The following is a 12,475-nucleotide window of genomic DNA, read 5'->3' as shown; positions in this document are numbered from 1 at the left end:
CCCCCTTGGCCTGCGCGCTCCACTCGCTTGACGCCTTTGGCCCCAGCCCTGCGCTCCAGATTATTACTGAGCGCCTGCTGTGTGGAGGACCTGGCGTGAGGGCGGGCCGAGCGGGTGGGTGAGGCCAGGAGATGCCCAGAGGATACAATTCGGGAATGATATGCCAGATGCCGCGGAATCCCTGGCCAAATGCTCGTGCACTTGGCGCGACTGGAGAGTTTTGGGGATTTCTTAGGGAAGTCGAGCTTAGGGCTCCGGGTGGGGGAGGCCAGGAGGATATGAATCCGGGGAAGGATTGGGGGGAGAGGGGCTGGTGCAGCAGGTGCAAAGGTAGCCAGAGTTGGGGTGCTGGGAAAAAGCTCATGCCCCTTTCTGTCCAGAGCCAGGCTGCTCTGCTTGAGGCATCTACTTGAACCCCAGTCTCCCATTCTGTCTCCTCCTTACCCTCTACTCTGACCTGCCCCAGCATCCATACCAGCCCACACCCTCCTCCGTCCCACAGCTAGGAGGTTCTAGGAGGGAGTTGGCTGGGAATTCTCCCTTATGGCTCTGTATGGTCTGGAGGAGGGGCCCAGCCAGGCCTCAGCCCGGCATCTACCTCCCCGGCAGAAAGCAGCAAAGCGGAAAGGGCCCCAGGGGAGGAGGGCTCTCTGGGGGGTGGGGGTGGGCCAAGGGCCTGAGGTTCAGGGACCTGCTCAGCCACCAGCATCTGTCTGCTTCCCCAGCCTCGGGAAAGGAGAATCCCTGGCACAGGACTGGGGAGCAGGACTGGTGGTGGATGATGGTGGCGAAGACAGCTGCAGATTACAGGTTTCTGGGGGAAGACCTAGGGGCTGGACTGGGGCATGGGGGCACCTTGAGACCTCTTGGCCACCTAAAGTTAAGTCCCTGAAATAAGTGCCGAGAGCAAATTTCCAGTTTTTTTCTCTTGTAAATGGGCACACTTTCCCCAGGGGATTCTGGATCAGGAGACACAACAATTTTCTGTTGTTCTCTTGCCAGGGAGGCTCCCCTCTCAAAATTGTGGTAGGTCCCAGTCATCCCTAAGGCCCCTTTACTTGACCTTCACACACACACACACACACACAAACACACACACACTTTCCCATTTTGCTGAGAGTTCAGTGGTCTCTAACACCAGACAGACCTGGGTTCCTATTCCAGCTGCACCATTTAGCAGCTGTGTGTCTTTGGGCAAGTCGCTTAAACTCTCGGAGCCTCAGTGTCCTTATTTTTAAATTGAGTATAATAAGAATCTACCTCCCAAGGCTGTGGTGAGGCTTGAATGAGATAGCCCGTGTCTGTGGCAGTGCCTGGTGCTTAGTAAGCCCTCAATAAACGTTAGCTGCCTTCAGCACCATCTCTGTCTCATCTCGTTTTTCCTCAACCCAGCTATCAGGAGAAAGTCGGCCAGGGCCGGAAGCTGCTGAGGACGAATGGTAGATGCCTCCTATGAATGTTTGTGGTTTAAACCGAGGTTGAAGCCTCAAGGCATGGAAGTGCCAGAGGAGAGGCCTTCCTCTTGGGACGGGCAGGGAGAGAGGACAGCATCGGGCCCACCGGCTTACAGTGACAGGCCCAGATGCCTGCCAGTGACCTGGAGCCCATGGCTTGTGGGAATCCCATAAGTTCCCACCTTCCGCAGCCACTGGGAACTAACCGCAGCCCCGTGATCTGGGAGTTGCAGCCAAAGCAAACCCCACCCCCTTGATGAAAACCTGGTGCTGCCCTCGCCTTAGGGAGCCATAGGCCACCTGAATGACCTTCCTGACTCCATGGCTCCAGGTCAGCCGGGCTACCCTTCCCGATGACCTTGCTGCTGCCCAGCCCTTCTGCACCTGGCTCCCCGCTCTTCCACTTACCCGTTGGGTGAGCCCCAGCCAGGTGGGGCCAGCCGACTGAGATCACCACTCCTGACGACAGGCATGATGTCTCTGCCAATGGCTCATTCCCTGACTTGGCAGGAAATTCCCCTTCTCGAGTTGCCCGTGAATGCCCAGGCTGCGCCATCCAGCTCTCAGCCTCTCTCCTTCCAGCCCTGTTCCCCCCCCCCACTCTCCAACCCCAACTCTGTCCTCTCGGGCCTCAGAACTGGGGTCCTCCTGGAAGAGGAGGGGCCTCCTGGCTGCCCAGAGCCTGTGTAGGGCCACCTCCCCACTTCTGCACTCAACTTGCCTTTCCACCTTGGCCACTTTCTCTTTGTCCCCTCTTTTCAGCGCCTGCTAGCCTATGTTCTCCTGCAAATCACCCCAGGTTCTCTGGAAACAAGGTGGCTGGTTGCTTCCTCCCTCCCTTAACCCCTTAGCCTCAACAAATTCCATTCAAACCTGTGGCCAGAACAAAATACCACAGTGCCACAGCCTCTGTGGCCATGGCCCTTACTTTCCACCACAGACACATGCTAGAAATGTCGCCTATCAGTCAGACTTTCAGAATGAGAAGCATATTCAAAAGTCAGGAGAGAAGTTATGGTTTAAAAGGGATCCTCCCACCGGTAAAGCTGAGATGTCTTCTCCAATCCTTTCTCTACAGCCCACAATCATTCCTCTGTTGATATGTTCAAGAACTCAAGATTTGCCTCCATTGGGTTGACATGACGAGGCACTAGATAGATGCAAATGACGGACGGAAATCTCTTAAGTCCCAGGCGGTGGCTGGGCATCATAAGGAGTTCTTGTTCTGAAAAGATTGTTGAGTAGCTGCAAGATAGAAGAATTCCTTGGGATAGGTTGTACCAGAGTGCTCCTTCCCGGGAGACGAGCTGATCTACTGTCTGGCACATACTGGGGGGTGACGGAGGTGGGGTGCCCAGGCCAAAGCACAGGCATGCCGGTGGGAGAATGTACTTGGGAGCAACTTCCCAGATGATGACTTTCATCTGGCCAGCCACCTTCTTTGGCTGGGGCTCTTGGAAAGCCGCTTGGTCCCCACCCCTCACCCACCCCTGCTCTCATTAAAATGGAGAGCTTTACATTTCTCCTCCAGGTTTTTACTGGGACAGGACCTGGCATCCTCAGAGCCCCTACAAAATTTCAGAGGAGCGCTGGGTTTCACTTTTTGGAGGAGCCAGACAGCAGCTCAGGGGCCTGCCTGGAGGGAGATGACAGCCAGATATAGGAGGTGCCACAGGCCCTGAGTGAGTGCTCTGCGTGTCCACCCTAGGCTCAGCAGCTGCGGGGAGGCGAGGCGCTGTCCCCACTGCACGCACTGCCAGAGGAGCAGGCCTAATACTGTATTTGGGAAACAGATTCAGTGCCTCTGGGTAGGCGGGAGATTTGGAGGGTGGGTGTAGGGGGAGGGACCCAATCCTGTGGTTCATTTGCAAAAAATAAGGAAGAATTGGCTCAGGCAGAGTTCACTAAATGAGGGCAAGCCCTCTGAAGTCTCTAATCCCACTGGTCCCTAGCCCGGATCTTGGGGCCTAGGCTCAGCCTGGAAAAGTCCCTTGGAGAAGAGCCGAGAGCAGGCGCCTGCTCTCGGGCACCTATCAGAGGCAGCACAGCATCCAGAGTTTTTGGGCCACTGTCTAGTGGAACTAGAGTTAACCCCTCAACCCCTGACATCTGCTGGCCCGGCACCCATCGTGTGTGGTGGGCAGCCTCGCTGTGTCCCTCAGCCCTGCGGGGATTCCAAATGACACTCCAGAGGTGCCTCCCCTCAAGGCTGCAGGAAACACAAGTGGACCTAGGGAGGCCTTGGCCCAAGGAGCTGCTGCTAGGGGGCAGGGCTCGAGATGGGGGTGCAGAGGGATGCCAGCACATGGAGGCCCTGCCGGAGGACAGCAGCGAGTGATTTCCCTGGCGCTTGAGTGTGCTGGGGGACAGGGACACGAGTAGCCACTGAGCTGGGCGGTACCTCCTCAGATGGAGAAGAGGCTCAGGAGAGAGGAGGGGGCTGCAGTCACGTTGTATGGGGTGCTCGTGTTCTATATGGCGAATGGCGCCTCCTGGAGTTGTGCGGGAGAGGGCAGTAAGGACGAACCCAGGAGAGCTGGGGAGGGGCACTTGAATGGATGGAGAGAAGACGAAGGGCTCACTTTGGAACACCAAGTGGGGGCACTGGGCCTGACTGCAGGTCCTCGGGACTGGGGATGTGTTGGGATAATGGGGAAGGGCTGTGAGGGGGGACCCGGCTCCCGACTTCACCCACTTCACATCCTGCCAAGGGGCGGTTCCAGGCTGAGCTCTGTACCAGGAGGTAAAGGACTCTGCCCTTTCAGGATTGCCCCATCCCACAGGGAGGCGAGGACAAGCCTGAGGCCCGAGAGGAGTGCGGGCACGCCTCACTTCCCCTACCGTGCCTCCATGACGGGGGGGGGGGGCAAGGGTGGTTGTTGTTGTTGTTGTTGTTGAATCCAGAAAAATACAACATTTAATGTCTATAAAGGTGCAGTGTGAGTCATTTCACGGAATGTCTAGGCCCCTTCGCTGGCAGCAAACAAACTTTCCAGCCCTCTTTTGAGGAAGCCATCCAACTGGGCTGCCGCTGCTGGTGTGTGTGTGACAGTGTGTGAGTGTGTGTGTGTGGGTCTGTGTGTGGGATGGGTCTCTGGAGGGCCTAGCCTGCCTATGTGTGACTCCGTGTGTGTCCCTCAGATGTGAGCGAGGGCGTAACCATGGCCAGTGTGTGCACACACACACACACACACACACACGCGCGCGCACACACACACGGGCTCGGCTCTTGGATGTGAGTGTCAAGTCCCCTCGTGCATGCGTGTGTGTTTGCGGAGGGCGTGTGCATGTGTGTGTCTGCAAGGCAGTGTGCTATGTGAGCCTGTGCGTCTGAGGGTGTCTACGTGTACATTTTTTCCTCATCGCTGCCAAATTATCTTCCCATCTCTCCCCTCACGAAGTGAAGGGCTGGCTGAGGGAAGCTAGCAGTCTAAGCGGGGGGGGCGGGGGGGGGCAGCCGCCGAGGGGAGAGGGGTTGGAGGAAAACCAAAGCAATTCCACTCGTCAGAGGAAAGTGTCAGCCAAGGATGAAACTGAAACCGAGGCAGCAGCTCGAAGGCACCAGCACCCTGGGATTGTCCCGAGGCTTGGGTTCCTCCCACTCCCCGCCCCCCCAGCCGGCTGTGGAGATTAGTCAGCCTGCAATCTCGACTTGGGGTTGAGGCAGTGAGGCCTGAGGCCGTGGCTAGCACGTGACCCCATTAGTGCCCATTATCACATTAACACAAATTAGTGTATCAGATCCTCTCCCAGTCACCTAGTGGGGCGCAGGGCCAGGCTGGAGGGAGAGGCCACAGCTCAGGCCCTGCTCCAGGAGGAGAAGCCAGCATGTGGGCATCAAGGGAGGGGGCAGGCTGAGGACTGCGGTAGGTCAGGTTGGGGACAGAAAGAGGGGACGGGGGACATCAAACTTTGACAATACGATCCTTTTCCTAGGTCGTGCTCTGGGAGGAGACACTTTGGGGAAGGGGTTGGTAGAAAGGAGGGGGTTTCCAGGAATAGCTGGGCACCGCCCTGTAGGAAGGAGGCCCGGGCTCTGAGGTCTGGGCGGGAGACAGACGGTATTTCTCCTGGCACACAGTGAAACCTGGGAACGTTTAGGATCCTTTGGGTTTTTTTCCCCCTTTCCTCTCCTTTATGGAAAATCCTTAGATAACTTTCTCAGATGGCTTTGGACATCCTGAAAGCAGAGGAGCTGGACTGATTGACGGAGGAGAAGAGGCACCCAGAACCGTAGTACAGGGCATAGCTTTTATATCTTGGCACCGATAAGGGAGACACACTCTATCCATATACTTATATGTAAAGTTGTATCATGGAAAGAGCCAGCCACTGGAGCTTCTGGAAAGGGTGAGGCTTGGAGCCCCCAACAACGTTTTTCTTTCAGCTTAAAGGTGTCTGGCCACAGGTTATTTTTGTGCCCTGATACTCTCAATATGTTAACTAACCAGCCACCACACAACCATGAACCAACATGGGAAGGTCAGCTGCATCATGACTGCTAGAGCTCAGGGCCTGCACGGAGGTAGGGCACAAAGTTCTATCAACCGAGGCCAAGGCTGCAAGTTTCAGCCCCAGATGAGCATCTTCGCTTTTTTTTTTTTTTTTTTTTTTTTTTACATAGTTGCTGAAGACCGGGTTGACAAGCATGGAATCCCTAACCATCGCCCTACATCTAGCCCAAAGCTGAGCCCCTACCCCTCATCTAGCACGAGCCCTGGTCCCAGACTGCATCCCAACGCCGGCCACAGCCTGTCCCTTTGCAAGAGATGCATCCTTGGTCTCAAGGGAGCCAGGCTGGAGAGTGGTTGCTCAGGGAAACCCACCCCTAACGCTGGAGAAGCGATTCAAAGTTTCCATTCTACTGCCCGCGGGTCAAGAGCGCCATCCCTGGAGAGGAAACGCTGCCCCTAAACCGCGATCCCTTAGCTGGAGGCGAGCTTCCCCGAGCTCTGAGGGACCCGGTAGGTGCCCCGAGGGACCCTGAAGAAGCGCGCACCAGGCGGCCCCACGCCTTCACGCTAGCGTAGCAGGTCGGCTCTCTGAACTCTGCCGCCACTCGGGTGGGAGCGCCGGGCCCGAAGGACAGTGGGGGTTGTGGCGGCCCCTTGCGCCTCCCCCTCGCCATCTCTTTGCATGGGCCGCCCACCCTGCACCCCCGGGATTCCCCGCGGGGGCACAGCTCCCCACCCAGACCCCCAGCAGCGCGCCCACGGCGCCTCAGCAGCGCCACCTACAGGCAGAACGCGCGCCACGTCTCGGGCCGAGGCGGGAACTGGCTGCGGCGGAGGAGGAGAGGGGGAGAGGTCTGCGCCGCTGCCCCGAGCGGTCCCCGCTCGCCAGCGGCCTCCTCGCGCCGCCCCGGCCCCGAGCGACCTGGCCAGCCCCGAACCGCGTCCCGTAGTCCCGCCCAGCGCCCCGACCTTCCACTCCAGCGGGTGCACTCCGAGCGAGCGGCCTCTTGACCCGGGCGCCTCTTCTCGGGAAGCAGTGAAGTCACACTGAGCCCGATCCGCTGACTCATGAGAATCCTCCCCCCTCCCCGGCACACCCCTTGAAACTTCCCCTCAATCCCTTCTTTCCTGCCCACCCCCCTTCCTCGCTCCCCGTCGGGCGAGAAGGGGCGGGTCCGGACTCCCGGAGAAGGACTCGGTGGGGCAGCTGGGAGAGGAGCGGCGGGAGGGCGGGAGTCCTCGTGGAGACCACCACACTCGGTCTCCGCCCCTCCACGCCACTCTGTTCTGGGAGAGAACAGGTGGTGCCCGGGAGGGCAGTTACATTTGCAACTTTAGGCAAAACTCCCATCAAAGTATCCTTTTGCAGTTATCCATCTCACGCAGTGAGCCTCGCTGCTTCAGGACTGGCTGGGGAGTTCACTTGGAAGCTGAGGTCTCTTTGGAACCTCCTGTTCTAGTGAACAGGCCAGCACAAGGGCTGGCGCCACCAAGGGGACAAAGGCGGAGTGCTCTGAGCTTTGAGCTGCCCTCCACCCCCTGCATTAAGTCAAGCTGATCAATTGCCTGAGAGGTTGATGCGGCCTTTCTCCTAGAACTTGGTATTGGCCCAGGCCAAGTTGAGGTGGGGGTGACTTTGAGGCCAAGGATTCCCTGTTTTCACCACCAGTCTCTGCCCCCCGCACTGTGCCACTAATTTGAGGACTCCCACTGTAGTGGGAGACCAGAATCTCACTCAGGCTGCTTGGGATATTAGTCTCAATAAAGGTGGCCGAGGACCTCAGGCCTGGGCCAAGGAAGGCTTCACACTGGCGGGGCTCTGCAGGCCTGCTCTGAGACACCTAAAGCTCCCCTTTCCCTCTGGAGGGACAGAGATCCTTAAGCATCCTTTTCCACCTAGCAAATCACAGTGCTGGATTTTCTTTCTTTCCCTGTATGCAGTTTCCTTTTGTCTCTATGGTTAAGAATCAGGTGGTGAAGCTTGCCAGCTTCCTGGCTCACTTGTCTCTGCACTTCGGGGCAGGGCTCTGCCAGGACCATGGCCAACGTGGAAATGGCCATGGACTTAAGAGCAGAGGGGGTGTACAAGCTAGTCTCAGGACTTGGGGCTTATGTGGTATGAGGGGGGTTTTCTGAGCTAATTATCTCAGCATCAAGTTGAAAGCTGCCTGGGTTAAGGTGGCTGTTCACCGGCCAGCTCTGCAGGGTGTGTTTGTTGGGGATTGGGAGCCACTGAATGGTTGTGTAGGGATATATGTGCTAGGATCATGGCTGAGCATTGTCTCGCCATAAAGCCTCCCTGGGGGAAATTCTGGGCTTTCATGGAGCGTAGGTGTAAGGCTGTCAAACTCCATGGTGAGCAAATCTGGCAAGGAGCGATTTCTAGGGGCCTAGGTCTAAATGTTACTTGCTGAGTCAAAGAAGAATCATAAGCCTCAAACTAAAACAAACAAATAAACAAAAAAATCCGTTGAGCCAAAGGGACAGCAGAGGCAATGTGGGGAGACATTTGCCAAAGGCTTTGGGTCCCATTAGCGTCTGCTATAGACTTAGAGATGAAAGGCAACTGAGTCCATGGAGAGATGGAGAAAGTCCTGGGCAAGCACCTGCGAGACGTTTCCATACACAGGGCGTTAGAGCTGAGGGTGGAGGGAAGATCTAGTCTGTTCTCTTCATTTTACAGGTGAGGCTGCCGAGACCTAAGAAATTAGCTGCTCTGGGCCATCCAGGAGTGAGTGGCAAAGCTGAGACGCAAATCCCGGAGAGCACTCTTTCTGCTGTGCTCCCCCCCAGCTTCGGGAGGAAGAAACACGGGCAGGGAGCACTTACTGGAACCTGAAGAAGAAACACAGGGAGAAGGAAAACAAGTGGGCGAGTTAGGAGGGAAAATGAAGGGGCTGAGGAAAAGTGAAGAGGAAGAGGGGTGATCTCTTTGGGCAAGGAGGCCGGCAGCTCCATCCTCTGTATTCAGGATATCATACATATTTATTTAAGAGAACATATTCATGTTCTGCTCCTAGAGATGAGAGAAGTTACAAGAGGAGAATGGAGGAAGAAACACGATTTGGTCAGTGGAAGAAAAGCCTGGACTAGATGGAAGCAGAACAGTAAAGCCATCTGAGGAGTGACGAAGTTCCGACGTGAACTCACACATCATACGCATACTCCCAGCACTTCTGTTGCGCTGATGGTTCCTGTGGACCCGTCTGGGTCCGCCGCTAGGTTCTAAAGCCATTGAGGGCAGGGACTGCATGTTACTCATCTTCTTATCTCTGGGGCCTATTGGCCCACGGCATGCAGCAAGTTACGCAGTATGTGTTTGCTAGCTGACCAATAAATCCATTTACGAACGTATGCATGTATTCATAAATTCAACACCCACGTTGGGTGTTCCTCCAGAAGCATCTCCGTGTTGTGCTGCAAATGCCAAGAGAGCACAGGCGGGAAGCTGCTTGGGAAGCCAGACACCTCTGTCCAGGCACCAGATGCGACTCCTGGCTTTCTCCAACTGAGACACAGACCTTGGAGGCTCCACTGGGACCAGGTAAGGTCTTTAAGAAGGTACGAGACTAGGCAAAACTCACAGGTGGGCCTCCCGAAGGTATTTTGGCTCTTTGGCTCCAAATTTTCAGTGCCCACCAGCCAAAGACCACCAGGGCACTCTTGTAGTCGAACAAGTTGAGTTCATTGCTCACTGCAGCGAGGGACGATGCATGCCCCGGGGAACCATGGGGTGTCTCAGAAGAGGGTGCTGGGAAGGACTTATAGGATTCAGGCCAGGGTGGGTGATTTGGGGGAGGGTTTAAGGAAGCCGGGCTTTGCTCTGAATTGCATGCTGTCAGGGAGTGTCTTACTGAATCAATCATATCCAATAGGAGGGCAGACCGGAGCGAGGCTCTTTATGTAATTGGTAAGGAAGCAGCAGTCACTTAGATTAGCCAGGACGGAGGGCGATATTTGGTCATTTCTGTGGCTTGGGCAGCGTTCATATTTTTGCCTGTGTTCACACATGATTTTGGAGTAGTCTTGCTTTTGTTTCCATCCACCATGATCAGCGTGGCCTTGTACGGTTCTAATGTCCCGTGAACCTGTTTACGTTCAACAGAACACCCAGGCCTACTGGGGCGTGTTAAGCCAGTTTTTAGTGACACCAAGGCCTTGCTGACAGTCCCAGGCCAGCTTCCAGATGTCAGGGGCTGCATTTCTCTTTCTCAAAATGTTCATTTTGAGACGATCCCTGTCTTCCAACCAGGGCTTGGCAGTCCAGAATTTAAATATTCAGACCCTCCCTATACTCTGACCCAGTTCACACCCATCTGTAGAACCAGCCAGGCAGGGGAACGTCATCACTGGCCTGAGCTGTGTGTCTCTGTGTGTGGTTCTGTGTACATCTGTCTGTGCCCGCCAGAAATTCCCTGATAAGATGGGAAAGAGGCCAGAGGCGGTCTGACTGCACCTCTGGGCCCGGCAGGACTTTCCCTCTGTCCAGGGAGCGGGGCAACTGGGCTTGAGTCCCAATGGTCTCTAGGGCAGCAAGGGTGCCCAGCTTTAGGTGGAGTCAGGGAAGGACGGAAGGGATATTGCAGCAGCCAAACTTTGAGAGGAGCGGGAAAGGGAAGGGGTAGTGGTGGAAGGGAGGGGAGAGTTCCTTTGTATAAATGGGTCTCTAGAGGGGCTGCTGATTTTCCTTCAAGGAAGCAGCCCGCTGTAGGTCACTGTGGATTCCCCACCCCGCCTCCCTTTCGCTTTAAGCCTCTTGTCTCCAAAACAGGCCCTGTTGATTAGAACAACAAAAAAGTCACACGTTGACCTCATCCTCCACTAAGAGGCTTACTCTGACCCCTTTCCAATCAAACACACTTCCTTCCCTCAGGTCCATTTCTCCAGCTAAAGTACGAGGACATCCCTCGCCGTGCCTTACAGGTGGCCAAGCAAATGTGAGTACCATCGTGAAGTGGTGTCGAGGTACCACCGGATGTCAGCTGTAAAATGGCAAAGAAAAGTGAGGTTGAAGTCAAGTGGGTGAGCCCTGAAAGCTTGATACTTTGGCAGAGCCCCAACTTTGCAGGGTGTGGCTAGCCCTGTACTGTGCTGCGCTGTGGCCCAGCGAAATCACAGGCCAGCTATCAAGGGCCAAACCTCAGCTGCCACTGGTCGTCTGTACAGTCAGAAATTGGTCCTTGTGATACTTGGGGGCCTAAACAGGTTAAATGCATCTGGGTAGAGTGGCAAGTCGTGGCAGTGGGTGAAGTAATGGGGGTCTGATAACCTGGATCACAGAGAACTGAGGCTACAAGGCAGAGGCTCACTCTTACAATAAGCCCTGGTATCTAGCATCATCCAACCAAGTAACCAAGGACTTGGTCGGCACTTTGCCGGGGTTCTTGGGGATGGCGCATGTTGTCCACGTCCTGAGAAAAAAGTCTCTGCTCTGGGACAGCTTACAATCAATTTAGGAAGTGAACACTAATAATGCAGAGAACGACTTAAAGAACAATCAAGTTCAAAGGCAGTTAAGTGCAATCGAAGTTCAGAGATGAAATCATGCGCGGGCACTAGTCCAACTGGTACTACATCACCATGGTGGGATTTCATCTGGGCCTCGAAAGACGAGCAGGATCTGGATACGTAGAAGGGAATAGGGATGGTGTTCCAGATGTGAAGAGCACGAACAAAAGTTTAAAGGTGGCAATAAACCAGAGGTATACGTGCGTGTGCACATGCACGTGAAGTCGTGGCAGAGGAGGCCCGCAGGGCAGAGTGGGCTGAGGTCAAGAGCGCTATGGAAGGCTACGGACTTGATGTGACAGGGAGTCAATGTACGTTGGTCACCAGGAGGTAGAGTGGGGGGATATGGACCAAGTGATGCTTTAGGAAGTGATCTAGCAGCAGTAGTTGACAAAGGATGGATGCTCTGGCTGATGTCCATTCTTGGTGTGTATCTTCCTGTGGACACAACTGACAATATTATACTTCTGCGTTCACATGTCTGCTTTCCTCACTGACACCAGGAGCTCCTTAAGAGAAGTGGCCATGTTTTCTCCATCTTCCTCTTCTGCCATCTACCTGGCTCATAGTAGGCACTCAGTGAACACTGAATAGAAGAATACATCCTTTCATTTTAATTAACTGAATTATTATGACATTCCATACAAGGATGACAACTGTCAAAGAGTTAGACTAAATTGCACCTGATACTAAAACAGGCAAATCACAATTTGATCTTTTTAAAAAATGATTTGTGAAACACTTCAGGATCTTACAGTTGTAAGATCTTTGTAAGCAGCAATTACTGTATAATACGTCTCGTTTCACAGGATACTCGATGAGTTTTCTACCTAAATTATGGACTTAGATATGTCATGCCTCAGATCATACTTCACTAAACCTGTATACATATAGTAAGAACCTGTTCTAGTACAGCTAATTCTTAAAGTGGACATTTGTCCTGTTCTAGTGTTCAGAAGGGATTTCATTGTAGCTGCAACTCCCTTTAAACAAACCCAATATCGAAAAAATCCAGCCTGGTAATAATTTTCTCTTTAGAAAAAGATTCACAATAGGACT

Source organism: Kogia breviceps, chromosome X (assembly GCF_026419965.1).
Source record: "Kogia breviceps isolate mKogBre1 chromosome X, mKogBre1 haplotype 1, whole genome shotgun sequence".
NCBI classification, from domain to species: domain Eukaryota; kingdom Metazoa; phylum Chordata; class Mammalia; order Artiodactyla; family Physeteridae; genus Kogia; species Kogia breviceps.
This window is presented reverse-complemented; position numbering follows the sequence as displayed.